Source organism: Ictidomys tridecemlineatus, unplaced genomic scaffold (assembly GCF_052094955.1).
Source record: "Ictidomys tridecemlineatus isolate mIctTri1 unplaced genomic scaffold, mIctTri1.hap1 Scaffold_225, whole genome shotgun sequence".
NCBI classification, from domain to species: domain Eukaryota; kingdom Metazoa; phylum Chordata; class Mammalia; order Rodentia; family Sciuridae; genus Ictidomys; species Ictidomys tridecemlineatus.
The window spans coordinates 24073-46005 of NW_027521943.1; the positions used below are offsets into that span (position 1 = coordinate 24073).

The 21933-nt window shown below is 35.7% G+C and overlaps 1 long non-coding RNA gene across 2 annotated transcripts in view; it reads right to left on the reverse strand.

The window, feature by feature from the left end:
• Positions 1-1856: 1856 nt before the first annotated feature.
• Positions 1857-21933, reverse strand: part of LOC144373084 (uncharacterized) — a 28185-nt gene continuing 8108 nt past the window's right edge. Inside the window, exons 3-5 of one of the 2 annotated variants that reach the window (XR_013432875.1) lie at positions 8584-8613; positions 8275-8475; positions 1857-2331 (exon numbers count right to left, since the gene is read on the reverse strand). This is a non-coding gene — a long non-coding RNA (uncharacterized LOC144373084). The remainder of the gene's footprint in view (positions 2332-8274; positions 8476-8583; positions 8614-21933) is intronic. The other variant, XR_013432874.1, reaches the window with a different exon arrangement.

A 21933-nucleotide genomic window follows, 5' to 3' on the forward strand; every position in this document is an offset into this window, starting at 1 on the left:
CAAGGAAATGAAGAAAGAGGAACTTGGCCTAAGAGAAGTCAAAAGAATTTGAGGGTGACTCAAAGGAGCAAGTGTAGCATGGCCCAAGAGGAAGCAGAGACAGTGGCTGGATAATGTCAGTCTTTGGAGTCAAGTGAGCAATTTTAGTTTTTGTGTCCTGATAGATGGAAATCAGTTAAGTGTTTTAACAGGATAATACATAATTATATTTGAATTTTTAAACGAAGATATGGACAAGTCTATAATCTATTAGTACATTCTTAGTGCTTACTTTGTATTCAGTTTTAAATAATGATACTTTGGAGCTTATATGATATTAGATGAACTTAAATGATAATGGTAGAATGCATTTACCTTTGTCTTGTTTTCTTTTTTCAATTACTTTACCAATGAAAACTATTTTTTAAATCAAAAATTACTTTCCACACCACCTATAAAAATATAGGGTAACCAATAACAGAATGACTCCTTCAATTCTAATTGCTAGGAGATAAATTAAAATCTCATTCAGGATAACTTGCTTTATGTGTGTGAAATGTGCATTGTAAAAGAAGAAATCAGATTATGAATCTTTTGTGCACTTTTTTTCCTCTAAAATGTAATATTTAACATGAAATTTTGCCTTATCTAATCAAATTATTCTCTGGACTCTAAACAGTAGAATGTTAAATTTCATGTGTTTCAAATGCTTTTCTCAGCAAAGAGATGACAAATGAGTAACTAAAACAATCTATTTCCTATTATCCAGTGAATTGCTTCAATTGTTTTACTAATATTTTAGGATGAGAGATGGTTAAGTGAAATTCAATATGTGCAAAGTATTCCATTAGAAGGCCATTTCTGTGCACACAAAGGAAAAACAGTAATTGAAGTTATTCTCTAGCAATTCAGACCAAAATATTTCCCTTCTATTTCTGAGGTAAAATTCTTGCATAAGCATTTTAGGAGTCAATTCTTTACTAAATATTTTAAAAGTAAAATTGACCCTGTGCACCTATAAAATAGGGTGTGTGAAATGATGCCCATTACTGATTGCCTATGGGCTAGAAGGTAGTGGGTGGAGAACAGCTGGGGCAGTGTGGTGGAAGCCTGCAATCTCAGCTTATCCCAAGGCTGACACAGGAGGATCGCAAGTTGGAGGCCAGCATGGGCAATTTAGCAAGACTCTGTCTCAAAATAAAAAATAAGAAGGCTGGAATGTAGCTGAGTGGTAGAGCAGTGTTCTCTACCAAGGTTCAATCCCCAGCACTATGCACACGCATGTGTACACACACACAAACACACCCTGAACACAGACTGAGGTCATGAGTTCTCCCTGTGATATATCACAAAGAGGCCATGAAAGTTCAGTGCTCATTCATTCTGAGTCAAGCACAGTGACCCATTTTACAGATAAACATTTTATTTTCTTAGCTAATACGTTATATTTTCTTATATACCAGAAATTTTAGGGAAGCATCTAAAGAAATTGGAAGTGTCTTCAATATCTTATTTTCAGATTAAATTTTTTTCATTCCCATGTGAAGATATTTGCTATTATTTAACAGTATTACTCATGGTGTTCTATAAAATAACCTCTTTTCATGATTTCAATTTGTTTAAAAAAAAAGTCAATGTAAATTTTTAAATTTCCTGTAGATATTATCTATATTCATTTCAAGGGTTTTTCCCTTCTAACTTCTGACTTCCTGATTTTATGCTTAAATTCATAAATTATATTCTAAGATAAAGTTAATTTGTCAATGAACACTGGATCCACTGGCACATGTCAATCCCTCAGTCTAACTAGAGAGATTTTATTTCCACACAAGTATCAAAGAAAAGTGGTTCTAATATTCTAATCTGTTGGAAAATGGTGTTAGTAAAAGAAAGCTATACATTTTGTTTATTTTAATTTCAAATGTGCTTCTCTGCTTTCTTCACATTTTCTTTCAACTCTGAAATAGTATCATGAATTCGTGGATAAACAAGTCTTTGAAGAAAGCTGCATGGAAGTTGCCACCATTAACTGTCCTTCAAGTCACAGCCCATCTCTCTCTTCACAACAAGGAGTCACCAGCACTTGCTGTTCACATTGACACAAAAAACTTTCTGCATCCGAAATGCCGACGTATCTGGGAGTCATGGAGGCAGCCTGCAGGAACTCAGCATGATTCCAATCCGGTGTGTGGACAGAACTCCTCTATCTAACAGGTACCTGGATGAATCTACTGGTTCACAGGCTCTGTCCCTGCTGTCACATTGCCACCTATGAGCAGGGAAGTCCTAGCTCCTAGGGCTGAGAAAGGAACAAAACTGTGCAGCAGGTAGAAGGAGTCCACTGGCATATCCCTTGGGGTCAAAAATAGTAATTATGTTAGTATTAACAACAGGAAGAAGAAAAGATGACTAACAATGTTTTTATTGCTTCAACTCTACAATTTTTTGTTTGAGCAAGGACCTCTATACCCAGGAGCCCCATATGTCAACTCAAAGAGCCTGAAATGACAGTCAAAACTACTAAAAAAGACAAGTGAAACCGACATCGATATGATTGAAAGTTATTCAATAGTACCTAAAATATACTAACATATTCAATGGAACAGTGAAAATTAAAACTATGCCTACACAAATCTTTTCTTAACCTATACTTTTGATCCAAAATATGTTTTTTGGCCACATAAAATACAAAAATCAATCTGATATCAAAAAGATAAGTTAAATTCTAAAATTGTTTACCAGTTAATTTATGGAAAATTTATGTGAAACTTTTACACTGACATTTTCCCTTTACTTTTCATTATTTACTTTTTTTAACCATAAATGTCTAATAAAAAGTAATATATTTAAATTATACATTAAAAAGATCAACTTCTGCCAAAATGTTTTTTTACTTCATTCTTTTATTTGAAGAGCATATATTATTAGAGTGACCCTCTATAAGTTCAGTCTTGCTTCTTTGTTGGCATTTAAGAAAGTGACCCTCTATAAGTTCAGTCTTGCTTCTTTGTTGGCATTTAAGAAGCTATGTTGAAAACCAAGATGAGATTTTGAATTCAGACTACGTTGATTTATAAAAATTGGACCACAATTTTAAAATTTAGGACAATGAAGAATTTTTATCTTTAAGATATTTTACATCTATCATAAAACAAAGTAGAAAATGGTGACAGTTTTAAGAAGAAAATATTATGACATAAACATTTTAGTCATTTTCCATGAAAATAGTTTCAATTCCTGTTTATACTCTTCTTGATCCTTCTCCTCCTTCTCCCAAAGAGTATAACATACTGGTTAAAAATATATTTTGAGAAAACCTTCAATTACTAAATGGGAACAGCTAACTTTTTTGGCTTCTTAAGATATGATCATCACTAAATTGAGGGTTTATTTGCATTATGTACTTCGAAAAGACATAATGATGAAAGGAGTTTGTGGACAAAGGAATTGAGAAATCACATGAAATATCAAACTCTGAGTTTCTATCTTAAAGTTATTTTACTTTGCTCAGTTCAGGTTGTCCAGATCTTACCTGGTCCTTTTTCTTTCTTACATTTATAATGCAGTTTGTTTGAGAAACAGTTGAGCTGGCTTTAAGAATTGTCTTTAACGTTAATGAACTTGTTAATGTTCAAGATACTATACATTAAGTTTTGATATTTCATATTAAGTTTTAATGTTTCATTTTTATGTGATAATTTTCCTGAATATTTAAAATTTTACTTACATGCATTAAAATGTACATTTTTCAGCTTTATGAGAAAAATTAAATAAATATCTTCTTTTCTTAAATCTATTTTTTTTCTCATCAGCCAATCCAACTTAAATGCCAAAATGGAAGAGTGTGTTAAACTAAACTGTGAACAACCTTATGTGACTACAGCAATAATAAGCATCCCAACATCTCTAGTAACCACACCAGAAGATGATGACAGGCCAGAATCTCCTGAGTACTCAGGAGGAAATATTGTCAGGGTGTCTGCATTGTAAGACAATTGGATTAGGTTTAAGAGAATTTGAGCCCTGGCTGTGGAAAGAATCTCAAAGTAGATGAAAGAAAAAAAAATATTTTGCAGACTAAGACAGCAAAACAAGAAGGCTGATAGTGAAACAAAAATAAATCTTCTAAACTCGAGGATGTGAATAAAACCACCAATGACATTTCTAGACAGAGTTTGACCTGTTATACAGAGGAATATTCTGTGGCCCTTTGACTTTGTGAATGAGCACAAAACAAATAAAATAAATCTTTGAATAAAAATTTTCCAGTTGAATGAAAAACAAAAAAAATATGAAAAAAGTTTTGATAAAAATTTTTCCTGTTAAAACCATGAACATTGGCTATGACGAAGATTATTACATATGGGAAAAAGACTCATACAACACATTTGTATTGACTGAAGGAAACCATCATAATGCATGCTAGGATTCTTTGGAGCAGTGATCTCGGTTTTCTTATGTTGTCTTCAGAATAGGCATGATAAACCATAATTGTAGAAAGGGGAATTTCTGTACACTTACAACAAGCTGATTGTCCATGGTGGGCTGTGCAAATAAACTCCTTTTAGAACTGCAGCATTTCTCATGGGGATGCTCACTAGTAAATCTGAAGTGTTGAGATAGTTCAGTATTATTGTTTAACCTTGCACCTAGTGACTGTTACAACTGCAATAATTCACTGCACACATGTTGTATCAGGAATCTGGATTTTTTGGTGGTTGTACTTTCCAGATTATAGGTACAGTAAGAGCCATATCCATAGAAAAAGTTATGGTGTTGCAAGGTTTAGGTAAATTTTTAATCCCAAACTACTGTGCCATCCATGTTTTTCAGTAGTATTCTTTGGTCCACTGTATTGCTGTGACCCAGTGCATTCTGTATTTCTAGGGTACCTTTGTATTGGGTTCATTATAATCAGATAAACAGTGTTTATCATCAGTGTTTAGTGTAGTTCAAGTGACTTTCCTACTTTTGTATTCCCCAATAAATTATCTCCTAATTAGATTGTCATCAATCCCCTTGTCAAAAGCTAGAGAGAAGGAGTTGACTTCTATGAATTGTCACTAATGTCTTTGCTGTTTATGGAAAAGCCCAGATACTAGATATATTAGGATGTGTTTCCTGAAGAGACGACTGGGACTAATATCACAGGATCGACGATCTCAGAATCTTATTTGATGTATTATTTATTTTGCTTTAGATCTTGAATACATGTTGAGAATATATAATGTGAATTGGAATGCAGAGATAAATGGGAGTGCTTCATGTCACAGTATTTGATGAAAACATTCGGCCAATGCCATTCATGTAGGGGGCACCAATTTATCTCAGAAAGGTCCTGTGTTTGGCCAGGTGCAGCGTTCTCCACGAAATTGGGAGGACAGGAGCCTGATGATGCAAGATTGATTTCTGTGTACATTTAAGTGAAAAGTCTTTGTACCTTTACATCCTTAAAATAAATCAGTAGACATGAATGCACGAGACAGTGTAAAAAAGTTTTATGTCAAATAAAGTTTTGTTCATTCTGAGCCACCACTGTAAGGAATAAAGCTTAGTTTCTATACATGGAAAGAGTTAATAATTATCCCTCTATTATAGAGATCTTCAAATGCTTATCATAACTTATAAAAATTAATTAATCCAATCATTTTTGGGGTAAAGTCAGAAATTCTTGCTTCCCATTTCTAGAATAGCTTCTAGAACCATGCTGTGCACATAGTAGCTTTTAATAAACATTTGCTGAGTGAAAGTAAGATAAACTACTGTCTCTTGGGAAGAATTGGCTTTATTCCTAGTATGTCTTTTAAAAAGCTACGAATCTTCCAGCAGTGTGAATATTAACAATTATATTAACACCTGCTTCTTGTCACTTCATGCTTCTAGAGAAAATATATAGTGAAACTTCTTTGATGGCATTTATTGAGAACATTTTTTTAAAACTAGACTAAGGAATTACAATCAGGAATACTTAATGTCTTTTGATTCTCAACAAGAAGTTCTATTTTCAAGTTCTTGGTGTTATATCAAGGAAAATGAAGTTAGGTTATTTTAGTTGACAATTCTTCCTCCTCTTTTCATTTATCACTTAACCAAAATATTAATTTATTTATATGTTTGGAAAAGAAAAAAACTTTTTGATGTTTTAGGTGATTTAAAAAATATACTGTGTTGGTGGTGAGTGACTATCGATGGCTGTGTTAAGTGCATCTGTATTGTAAGTGAAATGTAATTATTTCTGTGTACCATATGGAATAAATAAGGTCATTGTTTTGACGATTTTGTTTGAAGTTCATATATCTTATTTCAAAGAATAGCATAATACCTGCATTGTGCTGGAAAAAATAGACCTTTGGAGCATACTTAAATAAAACATGTGCATGCTTGAACAGGACAATGTGGTTGACAGTTGCCCTTTTTCCTTAGACATCATTTCTTTACAAAATATAACATGCACTGCACTCATACCTGGGGGAAGCCTGTGACATGTATGGACTAGAACTCAACACTTAAATTTAGTCTGAACTGGTGGACACAGCAGCCTTACATCAACAGTGGGGATTTAGGAAGAAATTTTAACAGAAAAATTAGGGTCATTTAAGTAAGGCCAGTTCCTGAATCTTATAAACTTCTTCATTACTACCACTTGGATTGGGAAAAACAAACTCTGAGATGGGCATGGTGGCACATGCCTGTTATCCCAGTTGCTGAGGCATGGGGATCTCAAGTTCAAGGCCAGCCTCAGGTAATTTATCGAGGCCCTAAGCAACTTAGCAAGACCCTGTCTCAAAATGAAAAATAAAAAGGGCCTGGGACTGCTCAGTAGTTAAGCACCCCTAGGTTCAATTCCTGCTACCAAAAAATAATGAAAGAAAATAAGTAAAGAAAAAAAATATAAGCTATGAGATAGTAGTTTTGATCAGAATTCCATTAAGTTTTCAAAGGATTTTTTTTTCCTATATACGAAAACAGAGATTTGTCTAGCTATATGTGTGAATATTTAATGTGAATATATATATATATATATATATATATCTAAAAAATGAATATAAGCTTATGTATATGTATGAATAATATATATTCATAGGCTTACATTCATTTTAATAATATGCACATACTGATGGTTTCTTTTTAATATCCTGAGGAGAAAAAGAGCAAGAAAATGTTAAGTGTTTATTAGTAAAAGGAGGAAAAAGACAAAGTAAATCATTTAATAGGAACTGATTTAGCTAGTGCTGTGTATGATTTTTTGAGTAAATAGTTTCTGTATTTTCTTGTTAATTATTTTCCTTTACGGCCTTTGATTTATTGAGGTGTCAATCCTGCATTAAAAAGGTCCAACACACCTGCCTGCTCCTTCAATTTAGTTACAACATTGGCTTGGAAATAGCCTCCAGGAGTGATATTAATCAATGCCAGTAACATTTCTCAAAAGAATATAAAGGGTTCTTGATGTCAGATAGATGATCCGCAGAATCTTCTTAAAAAAAAAATAAAGCATGTTCTCTTGAATAGGATGTTATTAGGGTATTTGTTTTATTAACACACAAGTACAACATTGTTTATTGCACTGTGTAAATATCATCAGAATTTTCAACATAATTGTGTAGGCACACCAGTTATTTTTAAAATGAGGGTTTAAACTGACTTTACCTCATCTAATTGTGTTTGAGACAGTAAAAGTTTCTCCAAAGAGTTAATTTTTGAACAAGTTAGCCTAAGACAATTATAAAACTTATTTTGTTGTCAAAGGTTTTCTGTTTGAAATACTGTGGGATCCATGGCTGCTAATGGTTGGTTTGTCATGTGGCCTTTACCCTCTTTTCTACTCAACACTAATTATTTCTTTGGCAGGCGCCTCTTGTTCCTCACCATTTTTAACTATGGTTTCTCTGTGGAAGTCCATTAGGTACCCACTGTGTATTCTACATGAAACTCCATTCATTGAATACTTGGGAAGAGCTAGATGTTGTACCGATGCTAGAGAAACAGAGATTAAGAAACCAGACCAGGTCAGGCACTGTGGCACAAGTCTGTAATCCCAGAGGCTCAGGAGGCCAAGGCAGATGGATTGAGAGTTCAAAGCCAGCATCAGCAAGAGCGAGGTGCTAAGCAACTCAGTGAAACCTTGTCTCTAAATAAAATACAAAATATAGCTGGGGATGTGCCTCAGTGGTCGAGTGCCCCTGAGTTTAATTCCTGGCACCAAAAAAAGAAAAAAGAAACCAGACCAAAACTCCTCAAGGGATTACATAGAAAAATAGCTCAAAGTCCTCTCTGCTTCATCCTGCTACTCACATTTTTACAAGGCAGTGTTCTTTCAGCCATAGTGACAGGCAGTCTTCTGCCTCAGTCTCCTGAAGACATCTCTTCAACAGATGTTATAGGAGGACAGTGTTCTTCAAAGTGTTTTCTCAACTTTTTCCATCATGCTATTCAAATCCTCTTTCTGGTGGCAATAGTTCTATTATTATGGGGGTGAGGAGCCACCACATAAATCTTGGAGGAAAAATAAGAAAGGAAAAACAAAACAAAAAAAGATAAGAGAGGCAAAGCTTTACATGTAAGAGTTGAACATGTTTTTAATAAATGAAAACAAAAACTAACCTTTACCAAGTATGAACTCCACCATTCCTACTGCAATGTGAGAGAAAGTGAAGAAAGCTGTTAAAATAGTTTTGCAGGAGTAACAATGCATCTGTGAATCCTAACATCACAAGCTCTATTGAAATATCTGAAAGAATGAGTCAACAAAGTAGTACATCTGAGAAGAAAGGTAAGTTTCTTTCTTATCAGGAGCACTCACCACAAAGTAGGCTTTAGGGGTTTATGTCAATTCCAAAACATGGGAATGGTTGAAGGAGGATATTGAATGAATGTGCTAAAGATCTAGAGAGAGATTTGGAGCAACCCTGAATGACAATGATAAACCTCTTGACAAGGGATACAAAGGAGGAGATTCTAATTGACAGTTAAACATTTTAAAATATGGCTTAAATCTTTTTAATTGCCTTCTTAGAACTGTGAGTGGCAACACCAAAAGGTAGATTAACCTATTATCAATTTTTAATAATCATTCACTATTAGATTGCTCAGATATCTCTGAGACTCCCTGTACAACAGAGAACAGGACCCTAACACAGCAGAATAAGAAACTAGGGCTAAGAAATGATAAAAAGAAATACAAAGAATTGATGTTGAATGGACCATGAATTGAGTAAATGAACCTGTTTAATTTCCCAATCAGAGATACCTGCTTGGAGAGACAGAAGACGTTATAGACTTTATATAAGAAGATATAAACAGGGATGGGGTTGTAGCTCAGTGGTAGAGTGCTTGCCTCATATTCGTGAGGTCCTGCATTTGATCCTTAGCACCACATAAGAATAAATATAGAAAAATAAAGATATTGTGTCCATCTACAATCAAAAAGGTATTAAGAATTTTTTTAAAATAACCTTTTAAAAGTAAAAATATTATGTACATCACAATTTTACATAGGACTGAATCTAAATTTATAATAGTGTCATCCTCAGTTAACCTGATAAGAAATCAATGTGCAAACCATAGAATTAAAATCCTAATGCATCCTTTTCAGTATGCAGTTTCTTCAATACATTCACAGTGAGCACAAAATAATGATGATTAAAATAACCATGAAAAGATAAAAACAATAATAATTCCTGCTAACTTCATTGGGTCTTAAATATATGCCAGACACTGTAATAATCACTTTACATGTACCATTCCATTAGGTAATTGTATTCCACATTTACTTTTGAGAAAACTTTAACACTGAAAAATAATGACTCTGGATTTTCCTAATTTAGATAATAAAACATTTTAAATGAAATCCTGTATTTAGGTGATAGAATTCTATTGTATAAAAATGTTGATGTTATTGCTTCTTGGAGACTAGAACAGAAATTAAAGGAAATGTTGGGAGACCCAGAGGGAGGCTGGTTATAGTTATAATCTAGTGGTTGCAAAGTCATTACAAAAGACAATCAGTTTGTCTTCCCATTTGGTCCATAATTTCTTTCTTAACTTGAAAAATGTGCTAATAATTTCATGGTTAACTATTGGTAAGTTAAAATAAAATGGAAAACAACTATGAAATATATTGCTGGTCTAATTGACAAAGATTTTTCCAACACCTCCATCTTGGTACAGCATACACATTTAGTTTGTTTCTTTTTTACAGCAACAGACAGAATTGTGTGTTAGAGTATCCACCCTGTCTCACTCCCCTATCTAAACAAAGCCTGCAAAACCTTTCAAAGTTGAAGGTCAGGGCTATAGTTTAAGCTTGTATATCTAATTGACTCACAGTTCAACTCCTAGAGGCTAATGATAATGGAACAGAAATGCTTTGGAATTAATGTCAGTAATCATAATTCTTACCCTTCATTATCTTTTGTATCTGTCTAAATTTTTGCAGACAAACATTTCAGAAAGTGACAGTAAAATGTCTATTGGCATTTAATACCACGTGCAAAATAAGGTGCAGAGAGATTCAAATTGGAAAAATAACTTCACAATTCAGTATTTCAAATTAATATGGTACACTTACAAAGATTCCTGGATTTTTTCATCCTCATAAAGAATTCCAATTTTTTTTCTGTCTGTCATAGTTTTTATTTGTACTCCCCAAAATAAAAAGCTTCAATAAAGGTGTAAATACCAACATTTGCTTTATATGGAACTGTAGAAAATTTAATGTATCTTTTAAAATAGTACTTGGGATATAACTACTTTCCATAAAACTTCTTCTTTGGGTTTCATTTGCTTGTTTTATGCTCCAAAATAACTCTGCTCTATTAATAATATCTCTTTACCTTCCACTTCAGTCTTCCCCTTTCTACGACTTGAATACTAAATGTGTTATTCACTGAATTAATTTTATATACAAAACTTCTTTTACATGAAAAATTAAACTGTAAAACACAAATGTATTACATACAGCTCATTATTGTCAAATCCTGATAATAAATTACAAAAGTTTTATATTTTATTTAATTTTATATGATAAGTTCTAATTTTTAAGAATTATTATAAAATAATACAACTTCTCCAAATTGCCTTATGGGAGGATTAAAAACTCTTTTTCTGGGTGTTTTTATTCTCTCCCAAGCTAGGACTACATAGCTTGTAAATTAATTTAAAAATCGCACCACACTATGAATAAGGGGCATGTTTTTATATAACAGACTGTTCCACTATCTAAAATGAAATGTGCTTATTTATCCAAATGCGCAAGAGCTAACTAATGAGAGTGAGAAAGCCATGAGTGACTGGAAGAACTGAGAACCAGATATCATTTGGGAGACATGAAGTTTGGAAGACCAGAAGAATTCAACATCGTGTAAGTTTTTTTAACTAGTTTACCTAGAATTCACTTTATTGGTAAAGACTATGAGAATATAATTATATTTTAATGCAATTATTTTCTATTAGATATAAACTTGTGAGTTTTGAAGGGTTAACCAAAATTAATTCAGGACATTCTCCCTATCATATACATCCACAAATTATAAGTATTTCAATTTAAATGTATCCTCAATGCTAAAATGATAATAATGAACTAAATTAGAAGAGTAAGAATAAGACCACAATTTTAAAAGTGAGGATATCTTCAGTTTCTGTGGAGTATTCCCAATTCTAATAAAATATTTTTATAATTTTTCCTGACTGTAGTAAAAATTTAAACTAAAATGAGCTTTAGAATCACTAGCATTTGTGTTCAATTTGTCACATTTCTCCGTGTCTTCTCATAAATAAGAGGAAAATATATTCAATGCCCAAAATGTATCCTAAAATCTCAGCCCTAACAAATGCTTTTTCTTAATATAAGAGAAAACCAAACAAGCTAACTTAAACACCCAGTGCATTTACAGGTAAAGCAATACAATAAAAACACAAATTCTTGGGTAATTTCTTCTATTCTATTTGTGTTTGCAATCATAAATTGTCATAAAATTTATGTAGATGTTTTGCAATTAATTATCTTTATTGTATCTCTGTTATGGTGTGGTTATGTGTTGTCCCCCAAAATCTCATGTGGGAGACGACTCAAGGATGTTCAGAGGTGAAATGTTTAGATGATGAGAGTTGTGACCTGATGAGGGCATTAATCCACTGATATGGATTAACTGGTAGGTAGGTAGGGTGTGACTAGAGAAGACAGGTCTCAGGGCTGTGACTTGGCAGTTTACACTTTGTCCCTGGCAAGCAAAGCACTCTGTTTCTTCATTGCTATGTCCTGAGCTGTTGTCCTCTGCCACAGCCTTCTGCCATAATGTCCTGCCTCATCTTGGGCTCAGAGCTATGGAACTGGCTGACCATGGACTGAACTTCTGAAAATATGAGCCCCAAATAAACATATCCTCCTCTACATTGTTTTTATGAGGCATTTTTGTCATGGTGATGCCAGATCTGACTAAACCCTCTCAAATCAAACTTATGAGAGAAATTTTGAGAAAAGAGTGTCCACATGGATGTGCTCATATACACACACCACACACAGGTTTGAAGATAGGCAGAATGTGAAGTTCTATCTATCTTAACCCCTGTTGAAACAAAGTTTGAAAGAAATCCTGAACAAAAAATTTTCTTTCCCAGTGATCACTAGAACTTCAAGTTGTTTTTTTTTCTTTTTGTTGATTGCAGAAATGTATAATGTAGAAATATATAGGCTTTTAAATAAATCTTCCTAAAGGAAATCATCAGAAGTAGCATTCTTGGCATTTCCATAGAGCATTATCTGTTTCTAAACTTAAATACTGTAGAATAACTGAACTCACACTAGCACAAGGAAGAAAAAGGTAAGCTATTAGTTGGTGATTTGTGGCACTCACATGGGTAAGAAAAACTCATTGTTTATTCACTTACAAATTTATTAAAAACCTATGCTTCTTTAGGATACTTTAAGAAAAGCAACAGAGGGACTGGGGTTGTGGTTCTGTGGCAGAGCACTTGCCTAGCATGTGCAGGTTGCTGGGTTCGATCCTCAGCATCACATATAAATAAGTAAGTAAAATAAAGTTATTGCATCCAACTACAACTGAAAAAAAAAGAAGAAAAAGAAACAGATTTTTTCTTAAAATACAATTCGTTTCTTAGGTAAATTTGTTTTAGACCTAAACATAACTGTGTCTGATGGGGCGGTTGTCAAAAAGCTATCTTCTTTTTTGATCATGACCTTAAAGGGGATACCAAGAATTTTAAATTCTTGTTTTCAAACTATATGTTTGAGCTTCTAATCTATTTTCCTTTTTCTCCAAAGGACTAAGCTGATGTCTTTGGCTTTGTAATTTATAAAGATCCCAGATGTATACAAACCCATATCCTCCGGTTCATACTAATCATTATACCTACCACATGAAGAACTTGGACACTCCAAGAAAAAGGAGGCAAAACTTCCTCACACGATGCAATGCTCAGTGTACCCTGTATATTTAACAGTGAGGTGCAGCTTTCCCTAAGGGACAGCATAATGCCTGCAGCTTAAAATTACACAAATTCCAAGAGATTTTCTAAAAGCAAAGAGATCCTTTTTTAAGGAATGACAATTGCATGGTACTTCGACTATGGTTAAAACAGTACACCAAAAGGTCATAATGAAATGCAAGCTGTGAAATAGGTGTATTCATTCATTTTCTTTGTGAGTTCATTGTACATTTCTGGCACTGTGCTAAGTGAATGATAGCAAGATCCAGTTTTCTGTGATATTTGCTATTTACTTATTTACATGGACCCTAAACAGGCAGAAATATAATTAAACAACCCAAGTTTAGAGTAAGATGCAATTGACAAGAGACCACTTAAACTTAATGAATCTCCAGAGAAATATAAATATTGAGAGAGAGGATGTCTGTGGTCTCTTGAGTATTCTCCAGGGTGCTCTCTATTCTATTCTATCTAAACTACCTATCAATCAGAATGGCTTGTGTAGACAAGAGCATACCAGATACACACCATTGTGCACAAACACACACACACACACACACGCAATTCACACAGACACATTCTCAGACACACACACTAATACAGTAATACACACAGCATGCACATAACACACGTATACATGCAAACACCCACCTACACACACACACACACACACACACGGTGTATACTAATGATGAAGATTAATGTGGGTGGAAAGTTCGCAGAGACAAGGGACAGATAAAAGATTGTAAATCTGCCCAAAGTGTTGAGATTTATTGTTCTAAGTGAAATAAAAAGCCACATGGAATTTTAAATGGCAGAGTAAAATGAACTGACAACATTTTCACAATACCACCACTGCTGTAATGAAAAATAGTTACAGGAACTAGGAAGAAAAAAGGAAGAAAGAAAGGGAGGAAAAAAGAAGAAAAGGAGGGAGGAAGGGAGAAGTGGAAGGAGAGAATCAGGAAAAAGGCTCTCTTTAGGCTATTACAGTAGTCCAGGTGAGAAAGAAAGTTAGGTTGGGCCAGAGTGGTGGCAATGGAGGTGGAGAGAGTTTGGTAGATTCGGGCAAAATATTTATAAAGAAGTGATGACAAGACTTGCTCAGGGATTAGATATGTAATAAGAAGAGTTTAAACATGGGGGTAGATTTACTAAAAATGATAAGGCCAGGAAAGAAGTGGAAGGAACCGAGAGTTCTCTGTTAGCCATGGTACATTTTAAATTGATGCCATCTGTGTGGAGATGTCAAGGAGCAGCTGGATATATAAAATGGAAATTGAAAGGAGAGATCAGGGATGAAGTTAGAAATATGAGAGTGATGGAGTAGAGACTGGTATATAAAGCACAGTTTGGGATGAAGTTGTAAGGTAAAAGTGTCCATAAAGTTGAGGCTGAGCAGCTGGGAAAGTCCAGCCTTCCAAGGCCTGCAGAGGAGGGGGTGGCTGCAAAGAAAATAGAAGGAACTATCAATGAAATAGCAAGAGAGCTTTTATCTGTTTTTATCAGTTTTACCAGCATGTGAACCCTCTGAAAAGAAATAAATTCACTTTATGTGCTTTCTCTTACAAAAGTTGAGCATTTGGTCAAAGCAAGGTTGTAAAGCCATGTCCACAAATTCTTGGATATTCCTTGATCCAAGAAATGCAACCCAATTTCCCTTCCATTGTATGTGGGTTACATTTAATGACTCACTTATAATTCACTGGATATGGCAGTAGAATGACACATTACTCTAGATTCCATTATAAAAAGACTGCAGCTTCCATCTCAGAAGCTCTTCCTTGCTCTGCCTTGCTCTCCAGTATCATTTGCTCTGAGGGGAGCAAGGTGCTCTATAGATAAATGTTCTGTGTAGAGAAGAGTTGAGGGTGCTAACAGCCAAGATCAACTTTCTCACCATGTGAGTGAACTAACCCCGAAGTGGATCTGTTAGACTCTCAATGACCACAGCCCCATTCCACATGTTCCCTACACCTTCCTTACAATCCCGAGTCAGAGACTTCTAGTCAAATGGCTGTCAGAAAGTTTGAGATAATGTGTGTTGTTTGATGCTTTTAAGTTTTGGGGGTGATATGTTAGGAAGCAGTAGATGATGAATTTATCAGTATATCAAAAGCAGAAAATGTCATATAACTTTGTATAAAAAAGCCTTCCCCACTCTACTTAGTGCTTTACTCCTAAAAGAAAAAAAATCTGGCTATATATTAAGAGAGACTGGTATTGATCTGACCTTTTTCTATACAAAATGAGAGCTTTTGGTATGGATACATGTGTGGTTAACATCTTCCACAATCAGCTACTTTAGTCAAAGCAGACAAACTTCATTAGTTTTATGGTAATGAAACAACCATTACTAGAGGTCATTTCTAATGAATTATGAAATTGATAAAAAAAATTACAAGAGGGGATTACCTTAGATTTTCTCCCTTGCTCCCTGGAATTATAAGGTTAAGATCAAGAGAACATGTAGAGAAAAAGAATGAAGAATCTATGAAGTGTCAAAGAGAGGTACTGGAGGCCAGGCTCTATCACCTGCCTGTGAGACCTTGGAACTGTATCCAGCCTGTTAGGCCTTGGCGTCTGCACCTAATGATGAAGTTCTACATTGCATGTGAATGAGAGGGTTAAATAAAAACAGGCCTCGTTAAAGTCCTTTGAACTTCCAAAGCTTTAGGACCATCACCCAGGTTGTCTTGGTCCATTCCTTCCCTTAGGGAACTTGGTAGGGGAAAGTGGGTGGAGCCCAGTGGTTCAGTTTGTGGAGAGAATGTATTTACTCAGGCATTCCTAAATGTCCCCTTTTCAAATTACTGTCATACTGTATGAACTCAGCGCATCTGAGTCCAAACCTCACTCTACTACCTAGGTATCTCCATCTAGCTGATTTGCCTGATCAGTTATTATTCTATTATTATTAATAATATAAGTGATTATTAAGAGCTGGGCCTTTCTCCTCTTTGATGATTCTTGGTTTAAACTCTTTCTGAATTAAAGATACAAAAAATCCCATAAAATATATGAACCCGAATCAGGATAGGTAGCATTTTTCACTTCAGTAGCTCCTCTCATTTCACTCTATTGCAACCACTGAAAAGGACAATACTAATCACAGCTGCCATTGTAAGATGATCAAGGTAGAGGTGACTTTCTGACATAGAACTCACGCTTTGAGAAACCCTTTGCAAGTGAAAAGTGTTAAACAAAACATATGTGCTCAGTGTTAATTATTGAGATAACTTTAATGGTAGACTATAATTTTTCCATTCTTGTGCTTCTTCCCCTCCCTACTTTTAGTATACATTAGGAAGAAGGAAGCTCAGGAATCTGCAGGTTTCCAGAAAGAGCTGATTAAAATTATCAGGCTGGCCTAACTAGTCATCAAAAAAACCCACATAATTAGGATCTATTCATAAATAATTAATTGAGAAACAAATTTATTTATTTGTTTTCATTTCCCTTTGTTTTTGTCTTCCTAGAAATTTGTGTTTCTGTGTGTGTGTGTGTGTGTGTGTGTGTGTGTGTGTGTGTGTGTATGTGTGTGTGTTTGTTTTGGTGGAAATCAAACTCAGGGTCTCATCATTTTACTCAAATGCTGTATCACTGAGCTATACTCAGTGGCAAATCACCTTTTTTTAAAAAAACAATCTTTGCAAGGGTATTTATTTTTAAAATGACTTTTTCAAATTTCAGCAAATTTTGTAATATGATCTGTATTATGAGCATATTTAGTTATAACTGTTAGATTCATTGATTGTTTAAGATGGTAAAATATTTTAATATGAAATATTTCGAAAACACAGAAAAGTCAAAGAATAAACAAACATTTGTGTTCACACCATCAAGATCCAACAAAGTTACTGCCTTTGTTTCAGATATGTCTATTATTTTCAGAAATTGGTTAGAATCATAATTATAACCAAAGCTTTTCTGATCCCAGTTCCCCATTCTCCCTTTTGCACACTTTGTCCTGAAATTTCTATGTTATAATTTTCATGTATGTCTTATTATTTGTTCTATGCACGTATGTATACAAATTGAATGAAGTTGAATTTCAGAACATCTTTGGTATATTATAGATAAAGGGATTTAAAGACTTGGGGAAATAGAAATCTGGAGTGAGTTTATCATGTAGACTGAAGAAAAAATATACACTTAAAAATTAAATTCTCACTCCCTGTAGAAGACCTTATCTCTGGGCACTAAATTTGGGGGCTTTCTATCCTCACAGTTTTTCAAACTTCAGCAAATTTGAGAAACCAAACAATTCTCAGTGTGCACTGTCAGGGTACCATTTACCTCAATGTGGTTGAAGTTAGCATTAGTCTTACAAGTGAGGGCCTTGGTCCCACAAACCACCCTACTTCAGATGCCAGTCACCAGGCCAGGATGTGACACATGCTTATAAGTCAGGGTTACCCACAATGCCCTCCTATGGCTTATAGAACTCAGGTAAACACTTTTCTTCTGTTTAATTGTTTATTATAAAGGGTCTCACAAATAACATAGATGTTCAGCTGGATGGAAGACTCAAAGGGCAAGATATTGGAGAAGAGCAGAGCTCCCATGCCTTCTCTCAGTGCACACCCTCAAGGCACCTTGAATATTCAGCAATCCAGAGGCTCCCCCAACTCAATAGTTGGGCATTTCTATGGAGGCTTCCTTATGTGAAATAATTGATTAAGTCATCAAGTGATGTTGATGAACTCAGCCTTCAGCCTTGTGCCCTCCCCTGGAGGATACAGAGAGGTAAGAGAGAAACTGCCAATTCTGATCACCTGGTTACCTCCCCTGACAACTAGCCTCCCATATAGCTATCCAGGAGCCTTTGGCTCTTAGTCATCTCAATAGCATACAAAAAGAAAACACTTCGGTGATGCCAAGGATTTGAGGAGTTATGTGCCAGGAACAAGGGCCAAGACCAACTATTAGAACAAAAGATTCTTCTAGTGACTCTATCTATGAGGGTATTAGGAGCTCTGTCTCAGAAACTAGGGTCCAAGACTAATATATATTTCTTATTGTAGTTACCCACTTACCCACCCTTGGATATGCCCAGAGAACACTCTTTTCAGCAGTACATTGAGAAATTTACTTGAAAGGAAAGAGCCAACATCTTCGAAAAGCTTAATATATTTCAGGGCAGTAATGATACTTAGAGATCATTCCTTCAAAATGGGCTCAGTGATTTCCCAATTTTCAGGGACACCTATAGGTGATTATCAGAATAGGCAGCATGACTATAGCACTAACCAAAATAGCTCTACCCACAGATATAACTACTAGCAGTTAATTAATTATGATATTCCTACATATTTGGACTATCATATTTTTTAAAAAAGCAAGAAACTTTTTTTTGTGAGCAGTCTTAACTTATCAATACAGTAGAGAATCACAACTTACTCAGTTCCAAGAATTGAGTCACTTCACCGACAAGAGATCCTCAATTAAAGGTAGGACAGATAGCCTCAAGAATATCCCCAACACACTACCACAATAAGGACATTTAAGTCTTATTCTTTGAATTCCAGTGAAAGTCATTATCTCTTGTAGCTGTGTATAGAATATGGCAAATAGATTCTTCACAGATGATTAGACTAATTTGGAGCTTAACACAACTTCCCATAGTTCCCATGGCAGGATGGTGTCAGTATGGTCCTGAGAGTGGGTGTGTGGTCCTGAGAAAGTAATAGCTCTATGTTATAAGGCAGAAGGAGTAAGAGTCACTCTTGCAGTAGACTGAGGGGGTTTGTAAACACACCTATGATTAGCTAAGAGGTCTGTGGATGCAAACACTACATTCAACAATGGGAAGCAAACTCACTTTAGCTCTTGGATCTATGGAGTAAGGGCAGTTAGGTATGAACTTCCAAGTGAAAGTTTCTATATTAGCCCCTCCATTTAATAATTACAAAATCAAAATAATATTTCAGAGATCAAATTTGAAAAATTAGAAATATGTCATCTCTCCATTTAACTATGTAACTATGCCACAAAAGATAGATCTTGGGGTGGGGATGTGGCTCAAGTGGTAGTGCACTTGCCTGGCATGTGTGCAGCCTGGGTTCAATCCTCATCGCCACATACAAAGATGTTGTGTCTGCCAAAAACTAAAAAATAAATACTAAAAAATTATATCTCTCTCCCTCTTTAAAAAAAAAAAGAGATCTTACAGAATTATGCAGATTAACATAAATTTAATCACCTATAAGTGGGTGATGTTGCCTTGCACAGTTATTCAAGATATTGTCTCCTGCTAAAAGCCTGGTATGCCACTAGTAAATTTGTCAAATGCCTTTTCTCAAGACCACATAAAAACTTGCTTTATATGTCAGAGAAAGTTTTGGGGGTTCCCTCTATAAACTCAGGGATTTTGACAACTCTGGTTCTTTGTCATAACCAAATTCCAGGAATGTGGATCATCTAACCAGCCCACCACTGGGATGTTAGGCCACTGTTCTGGTAACATCATTGTAGTTGCATCTGGAGTTAAATGTGTAGGAATATCATTACACTACTACTGAACCCCTGTAAGTTGTCATTCACCATGATAAATATTATACCTTTCATTCAATGTACATTCTCCTTTTCTCTATTTTGTCCCTTTACTTGAAAAAAATTATCTCTGGCCTCACAGTTTGACTCATTTGCCTTGCTTTACAGGATCTGCTCCTTTTTTCCCCTTAAGTTTCTGGTCATTTCTTTTCTACGTCTTTTACTGGTTTGATTTACTCTCCAACACACACACACACACACACACACACACACACACACACACACACATACACACACACACACACAGTATCTCTTTCTCAGTCATTATTCATATCATGTTCACATGGAAGATGCTTTAGTCTCAGGATTCAAGAACATTGCCAGTTAGGAATTTTTTGTAGAATGGGATTCAGTACAAGAAATTATAAGAGTAGATGCCTATAGGACTGCTGGAAGAAAATGTTAGTCTAGAAGATAGTCAGAGTAAAAATTAGAGCGCCCAGCAGGGAAGACAGCAGAGAGAACTCAAGACTGTAGCTGCCCCAGGGAGAAGTAAGTACTGAGCCTTCTGAACTCCATGAAAGGGCCTCCTGTTAGAACAATATATCCTGAAATCACCCAAGGAAAAAATCTGAAAAATTGGATTCCAGCTTTCTTTCCTATGAAACATGACAGAATGAGGTGATAGGCAGGAACACTGGTGAGTTAACAAAAGACAACCCAATTGTCCCTGTGGATCTAAACCCACTACCATAGTAACCTAAGCCTCTAACTTCAAAAAACGAATTATCCTGTCTTGGCCAAAATGTTATCCAATGTGAATCCAAACCAAAATATTACCTCCCAACTCTTCTTTTGTCAATAGGGCTGTGTTGCCCAGAATGTTTATCATACATTTATTTATTTGTTTGTTTGTTTAGGTATAGAAGCTAGAACTTAGAGGGCTTTTCCCCTGAGCTACATCCCTAGCCCTTTTTATTTATTTTTATTTTGAGACAGCATCTGGCTAAGTTGCTCAGGCTGTCCACAAATTTGTAATACTTCTGCATCGGCCTTCTGAGTCGCTGGGATTACAGGGGTGTACCACCACAGCTGTTGTCTTGGACTTTTAAATCTCTGAGTTAAACTTGATTTTTTCTTCTTCATAAACTGCAAGTCTCTGGGTATCCTACTTTGTTGTTTGGCTTCTTCCTTCTCAATAATACTGCCTCCATAACAGTTCAAGTTATGATTATCAATTTAACCCAAGTTAAACCAAAGTGAGTAGTTTACCACAGTGCACGGCACACCGTAAGCTCTCAGGAAGCATGACCACGGGAGGCAGATTCTAGACGTGCACGGTGAGGGGCTAGATACTTCAAAGCCCCTCCACCTGTCTGGTCAAGTTCTAGAGGCTGCTATGGCCCTTTCACTCAGGCACTGGGAAACACGCACACATACACCCTCTTCTACTGTCCCTCTTCGAGCATGTGGCCACGTCCTCTCTCGACACAAGTGGGGACTTCGCCAGTGCAGTGCTGAATGAAAGGCCCAGTCAGCACCACGGGCAGGCTGTGTATATGCCCCAGAAGACAAATTTGGCTACAGTCTCAGGAATACTTACTTCAGTATGAAAGTAAATAAAAGAAGCACGAGAGTCCTAAATGGGTTGTGGGGACAAGTAAGGCCCTCCAACAGGAGACAGTGGCAGCTGCTGTTCTGGCTCCTGCCAGGGTCTGCCTGCTCCAGACTGTCAGGTCTCCTAGTCAAACGTGCTTTCCTCCAGCCAGACCCCCTTCCCACCTCTGCCTTCTAAGTAGTGAGGCAGCATTCTGCTTCAGGGTCTAGGGAGCTAGGCGACCTTGCGCAGATGGCCTAGGCTCTCTGTAAGACAGGGCTAGCAATACCCTCTCTCTCATGTGGCTACATAAATTCACCTGGACCATGTGCACACAGCAGCACCTGGCACTGTGACAGCCACTGCGTTTCGCTCAGGGTCGGGCAGCCCTCTCAGCAGGGCTCTGCTGAAGGGGT